This window comes from Dendrobates tinctorius, unplaced genomic scaffold (genome assembly GCF_039654945.1).
Source record: "Dendrobates tinctorius isolate UK_male_01 unplaced genomic scaffold, ASM3965494v1 ptg000029l, whole genome shotgun sequence".
NCBI classification, from domain to species: domain Eukaryota; kingdom Metazoa; phylum Chordata; class Amphibia; order Anura; family Dendrobatidae; genus Dendrobates; species Dendrobates tinctorius.
Genome location: NW_027361697.1, coordinates 19,530,780 through 19,550,751, shown reverse-complemented (window position 1 = coordinate 19,550,751; position 19,972 = coordinate 19,530,780). Strand labels below are relative to the sequence as shown.

At 43.7% G+C, this 19,972-nt stretch overlaps 1 long non-coding RNA gene across 1 annotated transcript; it reads left to right on the top strand.

The window, feature by feature from the left end:
• Window positions 1-834: 834 nt before the first annotated feature.
• On the top strand, window positions 835-9,713 carry LOC141085713 (uncharacterized). Its single transcript, XR_012231387.1, has 3 exons — window positions 835-889; window positions 8,465-8,504; window positions 9,635-9,713. It is a non-coding gene; the product is annotated as an uncharacterized lncRNA (long non-coding RNA).
• The last annotated feature ends 10,259 nt before the right edge of the window (window positions 9,714-19,972 follow it).

Sequence of the window (19,972 nt, the reverse complement as noted above, 5' to 3'; positions counted from 1 at the left end):
GCCGAAGCCCAGAGCCGGGCCAAGGGAGAGCCTTGGGACTAGCCTAGAAACGTGCAAGAGAGTCTAAACGGAAAGAGTCTAGCAGCGGAGCGTAGGCGAAGCCCAGAGCCGGGCCAAGGCAGAGCCTTGGGACTAGACATGGAAAAGAGAGGAGGAAGGGTGCGTGTGCCAGGGAGCACAACAGAGCACCATAGGAGAGAGCGAGGCAGAGCAAGCAAAGACCATAGGGAGGAACAAGGCAGAGCAAGGCAAGATACGGAACACGGCATAGCGAAAACAGGCAAGGCAGAGAATAACAGAAGGACTACAAGTCCAAGCAGGACAAGGACGAACATGGCACAACAGACAAACATGAGACAAGGCACGGGACAAGAGATGGAGTACGAACACGGAGCGTGTGCAGAGACGCACGACAGGGCAGAGTGCAAGGGCACAGAATAGAGGGAGCGCCCCACAGACCAAGCAGCCATGCAGGGACACCACACAATACTCAGGCCCTGAGCATAGGAAGGGGCGGCCTGATATAGGGCATAGCACCTCCTCTTCCAGGTCAGGACCAGGGGAGCACTTCCGGGTTCAGATCCACAGGATAACAGAGCACAGTCACATGATCAGAGTTCCAGACATGACGAGACGACTGCAGATCCAGTGCTGAAACCTAGACAGGTCACATGATCAGAGTTCTAGACATGACGAGATGATTGCCGAACCAGACAGTGCAGTATCTTTAGGAAATGTCACATGATCAGCGTTTCAGACATGACGAGATGATTGCAGAACCAGACAGTGCAGGATCCAGGCAGGAACACATGATCAGGAATCCTAGACATGACGAGAAGATCACAGAACGCAGAGCAGAAACGCAGGCATCCTGCAGCTCAGACATGAGGTGAGTGTGCACACTGCTCTAGTGAACATGCAGGACAGCAGACAAGATATGCACATGCACATCGCTCCAGGAGTTCTTGAGACAAAACAGACATGGCAGACATGACAAACATGGCGGACATGACAGTATGTAGTCCTGTGTCGTCTTCATTATTGCTGTTCATAATAGATTAGAAGTAGAAATACTAGAATATCAAAGGGCTAGTAATGTGCTAAATATTATTCTGCAGAGGAAAACACCCCAGCACTCATGTGAAGGCTCTGACTAATCAATAGTGAGATAGTGGCACAAGACCAAAAATGTAAAATAGAGGCTCTTCTGTTACGGTCTTATACCGACATTGTATTTTCCAGCTTTTGTTTCCCATTTGTCCCTCATTTTGTTTGCTAAATTTTCAGATCCTTAAAAAAGAAGTAAGCATTGTCAAAAAAGAGAAAGATGAGCTCAACCTGAACTGGAGCCATGCTTCTTCACAAGCTTATGACCACACATCCTATGATGCACATCCTTGACTTTCCATTATTTTAAAGGGGTTGCATAATCTTATTTCTTCAGAAGTGCCCTGCTTTCCACCTACCAGGGGTGGTGCAGTTCTGAATATTGACAGTTCAGACATAAGGCATTGTGACACTTGTGGCCAGAAATGTGACCTTTCGAAGGCACTATCGAAGCAGTACACACTTTCAGACTCAAAAGCAAAAAGCTTGTAAGCGCACACTCCTTGCCTACAAAACCAGCCACCCCTGATAGACTGCAGTGGTGGCAGGCATCCTGGGAAATGAAGTAAATGTTTAAAATGAAAGAGGTTGTCCATGACTTTAACACTGATGGCCTGTCCTTAGGATAAGCCATTAATGTCTGATCAGTGGGGGTGTGACACTCCACTCACCCCACCAATCAGCTGTTCCCAGTGTCGACGGTTGCCAATACTGCTCAGTTACGGAGTTGCTTAGCTCCATTGACAAAATAGTGGTTGCATACTGCATATCCACTCCCTATTGATTAGAATAGGTGGCAGATGTGTAATATCCGACTGTGGCCACTAGGCCATTATTCCGTTAATTTTGAAAGCTGCACAGCTTTGTTAACACTTTGTCCCAGATGAAGAAAGCCTATGCTTGTTCTTCTGGCCAACATACGAAGCTATTATTTTACATCTCTATTTGCACACACACATATATATATATATATATTTTGTTAGGGCTGGCGGAACGCACCAAATTTTAAAATAGTAGTAGGTGCGTTCGCAGCCCGGGGTCCACTGCTGCTAGGTAATGGCGGAAGAATAGAGCGGCGTAAAAACAGTCACACGTGGGTTACATCACCCAATGTGAACAGGAGCGAACTCTGTTAATGCACAGAGTCGCACAACCGCTGAACGTAGATGCCGGAGCCTGTTTAGCTCACAGAGCCCGGCCACAAGAGTGCACAGTGTACGGCCACAGAACTCTACCCCAAGGACACGGGGTTAGAGTCCCTCTAGGCCCACTGAGCGCGCCGCGTCGCTGCCGCGAGCGCCGCTATAGACGCTGGCTATGAAGTGGAGCACGTGCACTGAGGCGTGCCGAGTCCCTGGTGAGGACTGAGGCCTGACTCAACCTCTGTCCTACCTACGCCTAAGCCTGGGCGCTAGCAGGCTAGGCTGCACAACACATGCGTACCAAGGGTAGGGATTTCTTAATGAGTCATTCACCAGAGACATTCATACGTGCATACATCACTCACTCCACATAGTCTGTAAATACAGTCTATCCTAGCGCATGGCTGAGCGGCCATGCAAACCTTTTATAGCCGCGAGCGTCCGGGACCTTCCTGGCTTCTCAAATGGGCCAATCCGAACAGGAGCAGGACCTGAGCACGTGACCTTCGATCTCCAATGGGAGATCACTCCACAGGCATGCTCAGTGTCCCGACATGGGGACTTAGTCCCTGGAGAATCTCGCTGCTGAGCAGCATGCATTGTCATAGCTGTGCCAGAGGTGGCAGCAGCAAGCAAACCCACGGAGCTGGTCTGGGCAGAGCGCCTGGACCGACAAGTTTGCTGAGCAACCTCCTCTGCGGCTGGAGAGGAATGGGAGACCGCTGGAAGCAAGGCTCGGGATTCACGCTGTGCAGTGACAGGAACCCGACGCCTAACATATATATACACACACACAGTGATGAAAATAAGTATTTGATACACTGCTGATTTTGCAAGTTTTCCCACCTACAAAGGATGGAGAGATCTGTAATTTTTATCGTAGGTACACTTCAACTGTGAGAGACAGAATCTTTAAAAAAAAAAAAAAAAACAAGAAAATCACTTTACATTATTTTTACATAATAAATTTGCATTCTATTGCATGAAATTAGTATTTGTCACAGTAGAAAAACAGAATTCAATATTTGGTACACAAATCTTTGTTAGCAATTACAGAGGTCAGACGTTTCCTGTAGTTCTGGACCAAGTTTGCACACACTGCAGCAGGGACTTTGGCCCACTCCTCCATACAGATCTTCTCCAGATCTTTCAGGTTTCGGGGCTGTCTCTGGGCAACATTGAGTTTCAGCTCCCTCCAAAGATGTTCTATTGAGTTCAGGGCTGGAGACTGATTAGGCCACTTCAGGACCTTGAAATGCTTCTTACAGAGATACTCCTTAGTTGCCCTGGCTGTATGTTTAATGTCATTGTCATGCTGGAAGACCCAGCTACGACCCATCTTCAATGCTTTTACTGAGGAAAGGAGGATGTTGGCCAAAATCTTGCCATACATGACCCCATCCATCCTTCCTTCAATACTGTGAAGTTGTCCTGTCCCCTTTGTAGAAAAGCACCCCCAAAACTATGTTTCCCCGTTTCACATTTGGAACAGTGTTCTTGTGGTTGTACTCATCCTTCTTCTTCCTCCAAACACGGCAAGTGGAGTTCATACCAAAAAGTTCTATTTTGGTCTCATCTGACCACATGACCTTCTACCATGCCATCCTGATGGTCATTGGTGAACTTCAAACAGGCCTGGACATGTGCTGGCGTGAGCAGGGGGACCTTGCGTGCCCTGAAGGATTTTAATCCATGACGGTGTAGTGTGTTACTAACAGTAATGTTTGAGACTGTGGTCCCAGCTCTCTTCAGGTCATTGACCAGGTAGGTCCTCCCTTGTAGTTCTTGGCTTATTCCTAACCTTTCTCAGAATCGTCCTTAGCCCATGAGGTGAGATCTTGCACAGAGCCCCAGACCAAGGAAGATTTATCAGTCATCTTGTGTTTCTTCCATTTTCTAATAATGTTCCAACAGTTGTTACCTTCTCACCAAACTGCTTGCCCACTCCTGTAGCCCATCCCAGCCTTGTGCAGGTGTATAATTTTGTCCCTGGTGTGGACAAGTGTCTTTTATACAGGTAATGATTTCAAACAATTAATACAGGTAAATGAGTCCAGAGTCCGGAAGGCTTCTTAAAGAAAACTAACAGGTCTGTGAGAGCCAGAATTCTTGCTGGATGGTAGGTGACCAATACTTATTTAATGCAATAAAATGCAATTCAAATACGTAAAAATCATACAATGCAATTTTCTGTATTTAGTTTTAGATTCTCTCTCACAGTTGAAGTGCACCTATGATAAAAATTACAGATCTCTCCAGTCTTTGAAGGTGGGAAAACTTGCAACATAGGCAGGGTATCAAATACTTATTGTGTGTGAGTGTGTATATATATATATATATTTTTTTTTTTTTCTTTTTTCCCCTATTACTTTCTTTGTAAACTGATAAAAAAAGATTTCCAATAATGCTCATTGGTTTAACCTCTTTACGACATATGATGTATAGGTATGTCATAGGTTGTCTCCCTGTCTGGTGCGGGCGTCGGCGCTGAGCCTAATTTTTTTCCAGCATATCTCAGATGATTTTATTAGTTGACATGTGCTCCTAACAGCGACGGGGGGAATCACAATCCACCTGTGGCTGTTAACATGTTAAATGCCACTGTCAATCTGTCAATCTGTGATAGTGGTATTTAACATGATTGCACCGGAAGTGCGTCATTAGCTCTGCTCATTGGTGCCCATGTCACATGAGCACAGGTTGCTGATGGGTTGACATGTCAACACGCGGTCTGCAGGCGACCCTTGTGGTTGTCACTGCTGGATTGCTATGAGCACCGCCCCGATGAGCGTTTTATGTTGTGTTGCACAGGCAATCAGACGATTGCAGCTTCTCATGGAGACTATTGAAGTCAGTAAAAAGTTTAAAAAATATATATATATATATATTTATACATATAAGCTCAAATCACCCCTTTTGCTCTATTCAAAATAAAAATGAAATAACATTAGAGAGAAAGATGGGATCTTATTGGAATATTTTCTTCGTCCTATATATCAATTTCATAATGTCATTAAATTTATGGTTATGTATATCTACATGAAGTGAAACTTTGACATGGATTCAGTAGACCAATTTCTCAGGGAACCAAAGCTGCTATTAAGCCTGCTGTTTTTATGGGCAAAAAACATTCTTTAAATGTTTCCATACACTTCTGTACTACCTCGGAGGTGGCAATTATTAGTAAACCAGGTGAGCTCCAGTCTTTGCAGTGAACTTGCAGTGACTCATCATTACCTATGGCGCCTCATCCCCTCCATTTACATCACTTGGCTACACACATACAAACATTGTTGTAATAATGATAATGTTCATATTTCTGTTCTAGTATATTCCTGGGTGTTTGATAAGTTTATAGTATTGATGGATTGTAACTCTTCCTTTATGTGCACTTGTGGCGCCCCTGAGGGTTCAGTCACCACAGAGGTACTGCACCTCATCCAGAGGTGTGGTATCCCACTCTCAGGTAAGGAGGGGGCACTACCCAGGACTCTAACACCAGCATCCAACACCTCACTACTCCAGTCAGGGCATCTGGGCATACCCTATGGGAGGATGGACTCATCCCAGTCTGGAGAGGGTTACTAGGTAGAGGATGTGGGTGGATAGAGTAGAGATGTCATGGAAACAAGAGGGGAGGAGCTAATTAGGGGGGAAGTGAGTAGTCTGAGAGAGGAAAGAGATGAAGTGAGAAGTGCAGAAAGCAGCTCCCTGTCAGAGGGAGCTAGAGAAAGAAGCGGTCTTAGGGGCACGGATAGTGATAGATCCATTCGTGGGGCTGCATCCATCGGCGTGGTCGGTGGAGGGACCAGGTCGCAGTTAGGGGACCGGCCCCAAAACTAGTGGTGAAACTAAGGACTCAGCTAGCAAACCTGAGGCGGAAGTATATTTAAGTGCTACAGCCAACTCTACATACATTCGCTAAAAAGACAGACATATAGGATCCAGAGGTCTGACCAACGTCACCCGAGAAGTCTGCTGGCTTGGGACACTGTGTGTGTGAAGGCGCAGGGCAGGAGAAGTGGGAACCAGCGCAGTGAGACGGCCAGGAAAGGAACATAAGAAAGGAGTCCTGGAAAAGTGTACCCCAAATCATCTGGGGCTTGGCTGACCCACAGTACCGGAGGGCACAGCACATGGCTGGAGACATTAACTGCAGATCTGTGAGTAAAGCGTTGAAAACTGCACCCAGCTGTGTCCTCTAAATTATTCCTGTGTCACCTCAGCCCTGCACTACAACCATCATCACCATCATTTTACACCCGACACCATTCAATTCAATGGTAGCCAAAACCAAACGCATTGACAACACCTTCATGAGTCCCAAAAGATGCCAAAACAATTCATATTAGGGTCAGACACCAGGAAAAGTGGCATCAGTTGCTCCATCAATTGCACTATATATATAAATAATTTAAAAAAAATTTACGTGGGTTCCCCTGTATTTTTGAAAACCAGCCAGGCAAAACTGACCACTGGGGGCTGCAACCCTCAGCTGTCAGCAATAGCAAGGCTGGTTCCCCCATTTTTGACAGCCAGCCTTGCTAAAGCTGACAGCTGAGGGTACTCTCAGGTTGGTAAGGGGCCATGGATATTGCCCCCCCAGCTTAAAAATAGCAGCCCGCAGCTGCTCAGAAAAGGCACATCTATTAGATGCACTAAATCTGGCGCTTTTCACAGCTCTTCCCACTTGCCCTGTGGTGGTGGCAAGTGGAGTTCATATTCATGGGGTTGATGTCACCTTTGTATTACTAATCCATTACTAATCCTGTAGTTATATTGTAAATAAGCCCACAGCCAGAATAAAGTCCTTATAGACACATCTCCATTACTAATCTTTGGGCTTGATGTCACCTGACAATACAAAAATGACCTCAACTCCCCAACTATCAACCCCTATTGCCACAGCACCAGGGTAAGTGGGAAGAGCGAGGCTATGTGCTAGATTTGGCGCATCTTATGGAAGTGCCAAATTTGGGGTGGCAGAGAGCTGAATGCTTTTAGTCTGGGAGGGGGCAAATATCCATGGCCCCTTCCTAGGCTATTAAGATTAGCTCGCAGCTGTTGGCCTAGCCTTTGCTGGTTTTTAAATATCGGAGGAACCTACCTAATTTTTGGGGGGTTTTAATAACCACAAAAGGCTGAATATACAGCTGTGAGCTGATATTAATAGCCTGGGAACCTTTATGAATATTGCCTCTTTCCCAAAATATTAACATCAGCCCTCAGCTGTTGGCTTTCTTTCTACTGATTATGACAATTACGGGGGACCCTTAAGCATTTTATTTCAATTACTTTTTTACATCAACAAGAACAGTAAGGTCACCTTAGTTCATAGCTGCTGTTTCTCTTGCTTTGCAAGTGTCAATGGCAGACTGAAAAACGTCTGTGAAACTGGCACTCCGGTATTCAACAGTCCAGCATTGGAGCTACCCTTCAGGTTACCAGAGTTCACAGCCAGCAGGTCTCCCGGCAGCTGTGAAGCCCGGAAACCTTATTTGAATCTGTGAGGGATATTGTAAAGTTACTGATGTTTCCAGCTGCTGGAACACCTGAAGGCTGTGAACTAAGGTTACCATGGGTGTGTATTTTACTGTACTTGTTACTAAAGAAAAAAAGAAAAGAAAAAAAGAGTGGGGTCTCCCGTAATGTTCATAAACAGCTGAGGGAAAGCCGACGGCTGGGGTCTGATGTTAATATTTTGTGAAAGAGACAATATTCATAAAGATTCCCAGGCTTTTAATATCAGCCCACAGATGTATACTTAGCCTTTCCTGGTTATTAAAAAGAGGGACCCAACTAAAAAAAAATGATGTAGGGTCTCCCTATATTTAATAACCAGCAAAGGCTAGGCAGACAGCTGCGAACTGATATCAATAGTACAAATGAAAATTGAAGAAGTGTTCATCTGAATCCTACTCTCCTAAAATGATAAGGGACTTTCTATTGAGGCTGTCTTCAGTCCCATAGAAAAAAATTGCTTTGCTCAGCACTTCTGCCAATTAATTTTACCAATAGATAGGGGTTTTAGCACTTGGACACCCACAGATCCAAACATCTGACATCCTTATGACATGTCAAATGTATACTTTAAATGTGAAAGTACCAAGATTCCCAATATTGCTACTTGCAAATAGTATGCTAAATACTTATTCAGCCCTGAAATCATATCCATAGTGAATGATCACTTGTTTTTCTTTTATTTCTTTTTTTAGCTAAGATGTCTACTACTTGGTGACTGCTTTCCTAATTACGGTATGTTTTATGATGGATTATCCCTAGAAGTTCTACAGAAGCCAGGCAAGACAGTTGTTAGTTGCAGAAGCTTATGAATGGTTGAATGATTAGCAAATCTGTTTTGACTTTTCTAAATGCTTCTAATTTCTTCCTCTCCATAAGATATAAAGCTATTTTGGGGACTTACTGCTACTTTAAGATGAAAAAAAAAAAATGGTCACAGCTGTGTATGGGATTACCGATATATTGTGAAATCAGAGCTTTTCCCAATGGATTAATACAATGTTGTTTACACCTGGGCAAAGTAGACTAGTCATGAAAAGGTCTGTGCCCAGGGGTGAAAGGCGTTAACTTAGCAATAAAATGTGTCTGAGTGATTTGTAGCCAAATACCTTGTTCCATCTACTCCATGTTTGACACCGTAAAAATGCTTACATTGATTTATATGAGATAAATAGGTATTCTGTGTTAAGTTTGTGTTGGTAAAAAGGAATACCCGATAATTGATTTAAACATAAAGACACCTCTTTTATCTTGACCAGAGGCCGGTGGTCAATAATGGGCGCTCCTGATCTACGAGGCCTCAGGCGGCAATGCATTAAAAACAGGCATGATTTGGTCATGCCAATCACTGTATGGGCTCAGGAATACTTCCAGAAATCATTGTCTGTGAGCATAGTTCGCCGTGTAATCCACAAATATGAGTTTAAGCTCTATTATGCAAAGACAAAGCCATATATCATATCAACACAATCCAGAAACGCTGCTTCTCTGGGCCAAAGTTGATGTATAATGGATGGAGGCAAAATGTAAAACTGTCCTGCGGTCAGAAGAATCAAATGTAAAATTCTTGATAGAAACCATGGACTCCATGTCCTGCGGACTCCAGAGGAGAGGGACAATCCAGTTTGGTTTCATAGAATCACAGAATGTTAGAGTTGGAAAGGAACTCAGGGATCATCGTGTCCAACCCCCTACTCAATGCAGAATTCACTAAACCATCTAAGACAGATATCTGTCCAGCCTCAGTTTGAAGACTTCAATTAAAGCAGAACTCAATACCTCTGGTGGCAGCCTGTTCCCCCATTGATCACCCTCATTGTTGAACAGTTTTTTCTAATATCTAACCTGTATCTTCTCCCTTTCAGTTTCATTCCGTTGCTTCTCGTGTTTCCATGTGCAAATTGATGATCTCTCTACACAGTGACAGCGCTTCAGATATTGGTGGACAGCTATTAATAACAAAGAGACATATGCTGGAATGGATACAAAGCGCAAATAGGGTCTTATCTGGATTAAACAGTAATAAAAGAACATGGACAGTGGTGCTCACTTGGTGTGGTTTTGTGCACACAACCTATGATTAAGTTAAAGGATGCTGCAGTCTGGTGAAAAATGGAAGAAACAAAACTGGAAGTAATGGGTTAATCTGCGCTACCCTGGAGAAAGAATAAGAGATGCAGATCAAAGTTGCGGAAGTTTAATTGTCTTAATCAATGATATTGCCTAAACTTGGATCTGCATCCCTTGTTCTTTCTCCATAGTAGCGCAGATTAACCCATTACTTCCAGTTTTGTATTCTAGACAGCTATTAAGTCTCCACTTAGCCTTCTTTTTTGTAAGCTAATAATTCTCAGAACCTTTAACCGTTCCTTGTAGGACATAGTTTACAGTCAGCTCACCATCCTGGTAGTTCTCCGAACTTGCTCCAGTTTTTCAATGTATTATTTTAAAATGTGGTGCCCATTAGGTAGTTTCTGCATGTACGGGACTGTATCAGTGCCTATCAGTCCTTATGGCATAGGCAACTTACACATCTGGAAAGTCACTATCACTACTGAGCATTATATAGAGGCTCTAGAACAATATATTCTCACATCCAGATAAGGGAATACCTTGTATATTTCAGAAAGACCATGCTAAACCACATACTGCATCCATCACCACAGCATGAATTCACAGAAGAAGACTTAGGTTGATAAACTGGCCATCTGCATCCACACTTTTCACCAATGGAAAACTTTTGGCTCATTATGAAACAACATTTCTGGCAAAGACCCAGGACTGTTCAGCAGCGAGAATCCTACCTCAGACAAGAATCTTTACATTAAATCGGTTTTAGAGGCTGCCTCTCCACTGCTGTCCCCGGTCTTTGTTGATAGACTTCAGCTGTGATATCACTACCACTGCACATGGCTGCAGCCAATTAGTAGTATCAGCGGCTGGTGATGTCTGTGTAACCAGTATAAGACCACTGAGCCCAGTGATTGGATGTGGCAATCACGTATTGTAGTTGTGATGTCACTGCTGCAACCTGTCAAGAAGGTCAGGACAGTGGCAGAGAGGCAGCAGTGGAGGTGGCAGTGGGTGAGTGAAGCTCATTTTTTTTTAATTTTCACACTTGGCAAGTCCATTGAAATTCCCTTTAATAGTGAAGTTGGCATAAAAATAAATATTTTTTAACTGCAAAATCAGAAAGACAGATTTCTATCTACTTTTTAACTTTGAGGACAATACCATTTGGGCACATTATCATAGAATAAAAATAGTAATTGGTTTTAACGATAAGCTGTGCTTGAAGTTTATGCCAAAAAGACAATTTAATTACCCTTGTGCTCATGTTAAAACCTGTATCTGTTCCACGCCGAATAATGTGCTTTTGTTTTAATTACGCTGCATAACAAGATGCAAAATGCTCTGGTAAATGTCATTCCTAATGTTTACCGCAACTTACTTAATTATGGATGAAACATTTGAGCAACCACAATGAAATGAGTTGTCTCTCTGGAGATTGTTTGAAGATCTATGTATTCGTTTATCTTGAATGTGTTTTTCCAGAAGCTCAAATTGAGAAATCCCATTTTAGATCACAGACTTTACCCCTTTACCCACAGACTTTAGTGTCCCTCTCTCCCTGAAGCTGAGAAGAGACTCTTTTGCTGTAAGTGGGCCCATCCCAAAACCGTGGCCCATAATAGAACTTTACTTCTTACATACACAAGCTTTAATTGTAGCAGTTTTATTTCAAGAATGAAATTAATAAGTTAATTAGGTAAACAAAGAACAAATAAAAATGGTTTTCTCTACTGGACTATTTAGAGGGATTCCTTGCAAGATGACCACATATTTCCCCCCCATTTACAATCCCAGCAATCCATCTGTTGTGGCGAAACCTAGCAAGCACTGTTCAATTTTCTTGCAGTGCCACCTCAGGGGCATCAGGCATTCAAAGTAATAGGTTTTCTGGGTAATGTAGGTCACAACCTGTCTGCCAGAGGAAGAGACACTCTTTTTAGCCATTGTACACTCCGGTCAGAAGAGAAGTATATAAGACAATTTCCTGTACAAACTGAATTCTTTAATAGGATTTTTGAAAAAGAGTTTTCTGATCCAGACAACCCCTATAATTTTATATATCCATATCTATATATATACTGTATATCATAGACATACAGTCGTGGTCAGCATTATTGACAACCTTATTGTTTGTTATTAAAACAAAGGCCAATATGTTGAGTAATCAGTGGCTATATACCAACTGATTATCACTAGAGTATTTTCAAATAGATTTAAAAGGGTTGTACAGTGAAAACAACTTATTACCTATAGAGAGGATAGGTGATAACTAGCTGATCGGTGTTTGTCCGATCCACTGGGACCCGCAACAATCAGCAGAATGGGGATTTTTTTTTATCACCAATGGGGCACTTTTATACCTGTTATAAAATGGAGCAGAAGCTCAGACACTCGAAGGTGCTCCATTCTTTCTCCATGGGGCTGTCAGAAAACACCCCATAGGGAATGAATGGCGCACTTCGCCTTCTGTTCAGAACCGAGATCAGGAGATGTGGCTAGCACCTACCAAGCTGTAGTCATTCTATCTGAGCTCTGCCTACCCTTCCCTTCCCCTTTCCACTCGGGATCCATACATGCTAATTTCACAGCAAATTACATGGATATGTCATAATGAAGCTGCAAATACAGGTTGCGATCAACTGCAGAGGCAGAGCATCTACACATATTAGAGCATACGCAGTGCAAAATAAGCCATTGAAGTGCATTATGCATTGAAATGTGTCCAACAGCGCTCTGGTGCTGCTCCCACACCAGTGGATCGCAGCCTGTATTTGCAGCTTCTTTAGGATATGTTCAGTATTTTGGAGGGAGCTACAACTGTCATAAATAAGCGGTGTTGCAACTGTCAGGCTGAGGAGCACAGGGCTGCCACCAGGAATTTCAGGGCCCTATACTGGCAACATTTTCAGGCCCCTTTGAAACTCCTCCCAGGCTCTACCCCAGCTCCGCCTCCACCCATCTCAAACCTTCGACAGTCCCACCACCTACTTTCGGAAAAACTCCACTTCTGCACCATGTCCTCACCAATCAAACAATAACAGTTCCCATCAAACACCATATCACATACACAGCCATCAACTTTTGTTTTGGCCAAAAGATTGTTTAAGCTGCCAACACGACAAGGTAGACAGTTTTGGCACGGCCATACTCTAACCTGTTTTCTTAAAATACACTATACCATTTTTAGGTATATTTTAATTTATTTTTCTTTAAGGGAATGTATCACATATATTTTTTAAAATGATCAATAATACTACACACCGTCACACCATGGCTAGACCATATATTACCAGCACATAGTGACCGAATAACACCGCATCCAAGGAGAAAATATCACCACACCATGACCACAACACATATTACCACCACATAGTGATTGAATAATACCACATACAATGGACTAATACCGTTACACTATGGCCAGACCACATATTGTCACCACATAGTGACCGAATAATACAACATATAGGGGACAAATACTGCCACACCATGACCGGACCACATATTACCATCACACATTGATCGAATATTACCACGTAAAAAGAACAAACACCCCCACACCATAATCAGAACACAAATTACCACCACATAAAGACCGAATAATACCACAAACAAGGAACTAATACCGCCACAGCATGACCAGATCACATATTACCACAACACAGTGACTGAATACTACAATACTAGTCATTAATAAAAAAAAATCCCACAATACTAATATTACTATCAGTGTCATTATACACAGGAGCTCTGTACATAGTATACAGTGTAAAGTGTAAGTGTAAAGATAATACGGTGATTTTAAACAAAGGAGCGCACAGTGTACAGGTAATACAGGGTTCACCAGTGACTTTATACACAGGAGCTCTGCATTTAGTGTCAGTGTACAGGTAACATACTGACTCACTAGTGACATTATACACAGAAGTTTTGTATATAGTGTCAGTGTACAAGTAATACAGTAATCACCAGTGACATTATACACAGGAGCTCCGTATATAGTGTCAATGTACAGGTAAAACAGTGATCACCATTGACATTATACATAGTAGCTCTGTACATAGTATACAGTGTATAGTATAAATGTACAGGTAATACACTGACTCACCTGTGATGACTCTAGTTGAAGATATTCATCTTCTTCTTCATCCAGCACAGATCACCATCGCTTCTTCCAGCCAGGAGTCATCTCTGGATAAAATAACACACTAGAGCACCACTTCCAGAGTGACATTCCCCAATGTTTACACTATGCCAGATGAAGCAAAAAGCGACATAGTGTAGCCCTGCACAGTACCAGGATTTCCTCCCCACTGAAAACAGTATCCTCAAAAATAAATTACATCAGAGCCGTAACATACCTTAAATAGCCCCTACAATAATAATGTTCCACATCCTGGCCTCTTCCTCTAATAACATTCCCAATCCTGTCCCCATGTATCCCCATCCTGTCCCCATATGTTCTCCTACCCTGGCTGCATATGTTTTCCCATCCTGGCTGTGTATGTTCTCCCATTCTGGCCCCTATATGATCTCCCATCCTGGCACCCATATGATTTCCCATCCTGGCCCCATGTGTCTCTATCCTGCCCCCATATGTTCTCCTATCTTGGCCCAATATATCCATCCTGCCCCCAAAACTTCTCCCATTCTGTCCCCATATGTCTCCATTCTGCCCACATATGTTTTCCCATCCTGGCCGCATATATTCTCCCATCCTGGCCCCCATATGATCTCACATCCTGGCACCCATGTGATCTCCCATCCTGATCTCATGTGTTTCCATCCTTCCCCCCAAGTGTTCTCCCATCCTGGCCGCTTATGTTCTCCCATCCTGGCCCATATGTTCTCCCATCCTGGCCCCCATATCATCTCCCATCCTGACACCCATGTGATCTCCCTTCCTAGCACCCATGTGATCTCCCATCCTGGTCCCATGTGTTTCTATCCTGCCCCCCATATATTTTCCCATCGTGGACCCATGTGTCTCCATCCTGTCCCCATACTGCGGTTTTCAGTACAAAAAATAAAGAAAAAAGTTTCTCCTTCCCTGGCCGCAGTCCACTGGCATCTCCTTCCTCATTAATTTAAGATGCGGATGCACTGACTCATGATAGTGACGTCATATGCGGGCGACGTGCGAATGATGACAGGTTTACAATGGGACATTGACCAGGAGAAAAAAAAACCCGTTGAGCTCAGTAAGCCTCCGTGATGTGCAGTTTAGTTTGCAACAGAGCATGGAGAGAGGACTTTTTCCTCCTGGTCCATGTCCCATTGCAAACCTCTCAGACTCAGAGTGAGCAGATAAGTTATTCTCATTCATGACACTGCTCCTCAGTCTGACAGCTGAGACATGTCTTGAGCAGTGTTTCTTCAGGCTGCAACCCATTCTACCGCGCGCCAAGGGTGTGTTGTAGAATTAAATAGGTTATGGTTTCGATCTTGGAATACTCTTGGAGAACCCTATTAATGTTCTGGGACACCAATACTGTTGACTGCAACTGAATATAATTTACCTGACACTACAGGTAACTAGAACTTTTGATAATAAACCATTAGCTGATAACAAAATAGTTTTTTAATAATTGAATTGTGATATCAATTGGAAAGTTTGTTGGACATGTAGTAGATGTTTCTTAATAGACTGCTTATGTAATTAATACCATATACTGTAATTCGTAATGAAGCCATCTATATTTCTAGTGTCTTCTAGAAATGGAATTGTTGACCTACTAGTACCAGTTAGACAAATTGTGTCATCAGTGCACCAATTTAAACTTGTAATTAAATTTTTGGAGGTATTGTTCTGTGAGAGGAAATGTACCATACGTAATGGAATTTTTCAGTACCACCCAGATTTCCACAGGAAATGTGCCTAATAGCTGTTCTATTATTATATGCCAGCTCACTTGGAATCTTCCACTTGGCTCATAAAATACAAATGCTGCGCAGACTATTCTTTGTGGATAATGTTTCACCTACCTGTCCATCTCTGAAACTTTGATCCGGACGGCCTGTGTTACTACAAAACCATGATAACATTTTGATAAGGTCAACACTTTAACTGTAGCAGGTGTAACCATACTACTCACTTGGGAGCGATCTGAGGTCTTACAGGAACCATTTCTATTTAAAGACCCGCTGGTTTATTGCAGTCCTCATAAACCACATTACAGGAAACTCAAATGCAACCCTTGTCTGGCTCAAAGTAAAACATAAAGCACAAAGTCCATAGAATAGTGCTGGTTAGCCTGCCTAGCTTAGGCTAGGTTCACATTTGCAGATGGCCGAGCTGCGGAGGTCTGCGGAATTCCTCTGGGAAGCTCCGCCCACTGCTGCACCTCCTCCATCAAACTCCGCCTACCCCCGCATACTTCTGCATGCGGCCTGCATACCCTATCTTTAACATTGGGTACGCAGGTCGTGCAGATGTATGCGGATGCCTCCTCATGCGTCGTTTTGACGATGCGGCGACCCGCGTCGAACGCAAAATGTTGGAATTTGATGCAGTCACTGCATCGTCAAAATGATGCATGCGGAGGCTTCCGCATACATCCGCACAATATGCGTACCCAATGTTAAAGGTAGGGTACACAGGCCGCATGCAGAAGTATGCGGAAGTAGGTGGAGCTTGATGGAGGAGGTGTGGCAGTGGGCGGAGCTTCACAGAGGAAGTCCGCAGTCCTCCGCAGCTCGGCCATCCACAAATGTGAACCTAGCCTTAGAGTCCAGCTTCTTAGTCTTTAGCAAAGGTATTCAATCCAGTAGATCTGCACACCTCCATACACAGGCCTGTGTGAGAGAAACAGCTCTCAATGTACAAATCACACCCAGGGGGTGGAGATATGGTGAGCAGCAGTCTCTCCCAACTCATCATCTGCTCAAAATCAATCTGTCATGGCCGACTAACCCCTTTTAGTCCTATACGTACCAAAGCTTTACTTCAAGTTTATCTCCCAACCACTAGTTATCCGACTGTCACCTTACACAGGCAACAAGTCATGTTTATCTGACAAGACTAGTAGGGGTCTATTTACATGGGCAGATTTCCTACCTTAAGGTACTGTCAGACTAAGCGATATCGCTAGCAATATCGCTATAACTTATGATGTTATAGCGATATTGCTAGCGATATCGCTGTGTCTGATACTTACCTCCGACCGCTCCCCCGCTGGTTATCGCTGATCGCGCGAGAACGTCCTGTACTGTTTCTCGTCGTCAGCCTCCTGCAGCGCTTCCTGTGGAGAGACGAGCGACGCGTGGAGCCGGGCGGGAGGACGCAGGATCGCCTGGTGTGACAGGTAAGTAGCGACCCCCGTCCCCTGCTATGTCGCTGGTGAGATCTGCCTGTGTGGCAGCTCACTAGCGACCACTTAGCGATGTACCAGCGATCCTGACCGCGTCATATCACTGGTCGGGATCGCTGGTACATCGCTAAGTGTGACAGTACATTAAGGAAGCACCAATGGGCGCTACAATAGATTGCTGCTTGTTTAGCCCCATGAGACTCAGCAAACGTTAGTGGGATTGCTTGTTCATATGCATTTTAATTATCATTGGCACTTCATTCCAGTTTACACAAGTGATGTGCTGTCAACAAATGCTGATTTTAATATGTTCAGCACGTAAACAAAGAGATCTGTTCTCTTGTTTTACTTCATGCTGGATCACACTGTCTAAGGCCTGTTTCACACTTCAGTTTTTCCTGTCAGTCAGAATCTGCCAAAATAGCGGAAAACGGATCCGCAGGCGGACTGACAGGAACGGGTGGCATCGGATCGGCGGATGTACGGATCCGCCGAAGTTGAAAAATTAAAGGAACCGCGCCTGTGAAAAAAAAAAATTAAGAATACCAGCGATGTAGCGCAGTCCGGGAGCGGGCATGGTGACGCGGGAGCTGTGGGCACGGCGGGATCATCAGCGGTGAAGTAGCGGGAGCAGCAGCGGTGTTCGCGGCATCAGTAGGTGTGCTGTCGTGGAGAAGGTGCCGTAAAGGAGTATGTCGTGGAGGAGAGAGAGATCTCGCTGGACAGCAGCTGTGGAGGGGTATGTCATGGAGGAGAGCGAGAGAGAGAGAATTTTATCCAGCAGCCAGATAGAAATGCGGGTTAATTTAGTAAATAGCAGATCCGGCGAACAAAATAACGTTACATGCTCCGTCCGGGCCGCTGAGCGGACGCCAAAATCTTGGCGGATCCGTACAAAAGCGGATCGAACGGATGACCATCCGTCAAGATCCGCCGATAATGCAAGTCTATGAGGAAAAAAACGGATCTGCCAAGTAAAATGGCGGATCCGTTTTTTTTTCAAATCGGCGGATCTTGACTGATGGTCACAAACGAAAGTGTGAAACAGGCCTAAGATGGATTCCTGTGTATTATGAAGAAGCAGGAGAAGGAGGATAGAAGAAGCAGCAGAGGTAAACCCTACAGCCTTCTCCTCTGTGTGCTTTAGCTGCAGCTGGCTTTGTACACTATGTAGTAAGAGACTCAGATTAACCCTTTCAAAGCAGTTATGTCCCCTTTCTTTAGCTAGGTAGTAAAATACTAAGGGAATTTCATTATATACTATAGAAAAACAATTTTGCATATTGTAAAGGTTGAAGATGAGGAAAATTTGTGTTTCACAGACTAGCTGACCATTGGGACGCATTGGTGAAATAATTAACCAAGTTTGATAAGGTGTTTAGACAAATTTATGAGGAAGAATAGTGTATTCATCCTCCCATTTTATTCTATGGACCACTAGTTTGACAAAGCAGCAACAGATAAATTGATGAGTCCATCCTAAATTCTGCAGATCTAAGCAAAAGTTCCATTTCCTATTCAGAAGCTGTGTGGAGTAAACCCCCTTCACCAGAGTCAATATTTATTCTGGTAAAATGAAATGGCTTAGATTGAAGATAATGACAATGGGATAGTCCAGACAATAGGGCTTAGAAAAATATGTTCTTCAAAAAACAAACTTTATTATGTACCATTAAAAGCACAAAACGTCTAACAACAAAAAATACATGACATCAACAGATATCCAAAAGGTAAGAGATGCGTATGGAAAATATGATATACAAACTAACCTATGAAGACTAAGGGAAAACTGAACGGAGGGGTAACAGGGAACATAAAGTAAAAATACTAGTATTGAATAAATGAGTGAATCTGCCTTATCATTTTGATCCAATCTTATTTATTGGTGTTTAAACATGACAAACAAAAACTGACATAAAAAACATCAGTGCTACAACATTAGCACATAACATGACAGAAAAAGATACAAGCATTAACATACAGTACCGTAAATGTCTTGCATTAAAATTAAGACAGGAAAAAAAAACAACTCAGGCTTATCTCCCGGAATGATAGTGTAATAAGTCTCTTGCCATCAGATGTATTTCAAAGGTAGGACCCAAACCCCACACACTAATACAGTAGAACCAGTTTTCAAACGTATGTTATACATCACATGACCTCGACACATTTGAATACCAGCTTTGCAGCCAGGGATCCTATATACACTGAGTCTTCTTTTTTGCAGAGGCTGTTTGTGTAAGGGCTAATTCATGCTCACAGTGAAAGTTAATTTTTTTCAACTACTTCTGTAATGGTCGGAACTGTAGCACATTTCCATTTAGCCACCACTAGCAATCTAACTGCTATCAGTATGTGAGATAAGACCCCCCTAATCATATGCGGAAACTCCTCTGTGCCAATATGTAAAATTACCAGGCTAGGAGACAGCGTCAGGCCTACCCCAAGGAGTTCTAGTATTAATCTGGCAATGTCCTTCCATAGATTATTCAGAGCTGGACACTCCCACCACATGTGTTCTAGTGTCCCCTGAAGCCCACATCCAGCGTCGGACTGGCCCACCGGGGAACCGGTGGATTCTCCGGTGGGCCCTGGCATCTGGTGGGCCCTGGCACCTGCAGGCATACAGGGCCAGCAGTTGCCTAGGGCCCCCGCTGCTCCAGGGGCCCCCAGCCAGTGGTGTGTCGCACACCATGCAGCTGCTATGGGGGCCCCTGCCAGCGGAGCAGCAGCGGGTGTCAGGAGGCAGGAGCCCCTGTCCCCGCTGCTAAAGAGAAATGAATATTCACTGCGAAGCAGTGAATCTCATTTCAGGTCTCC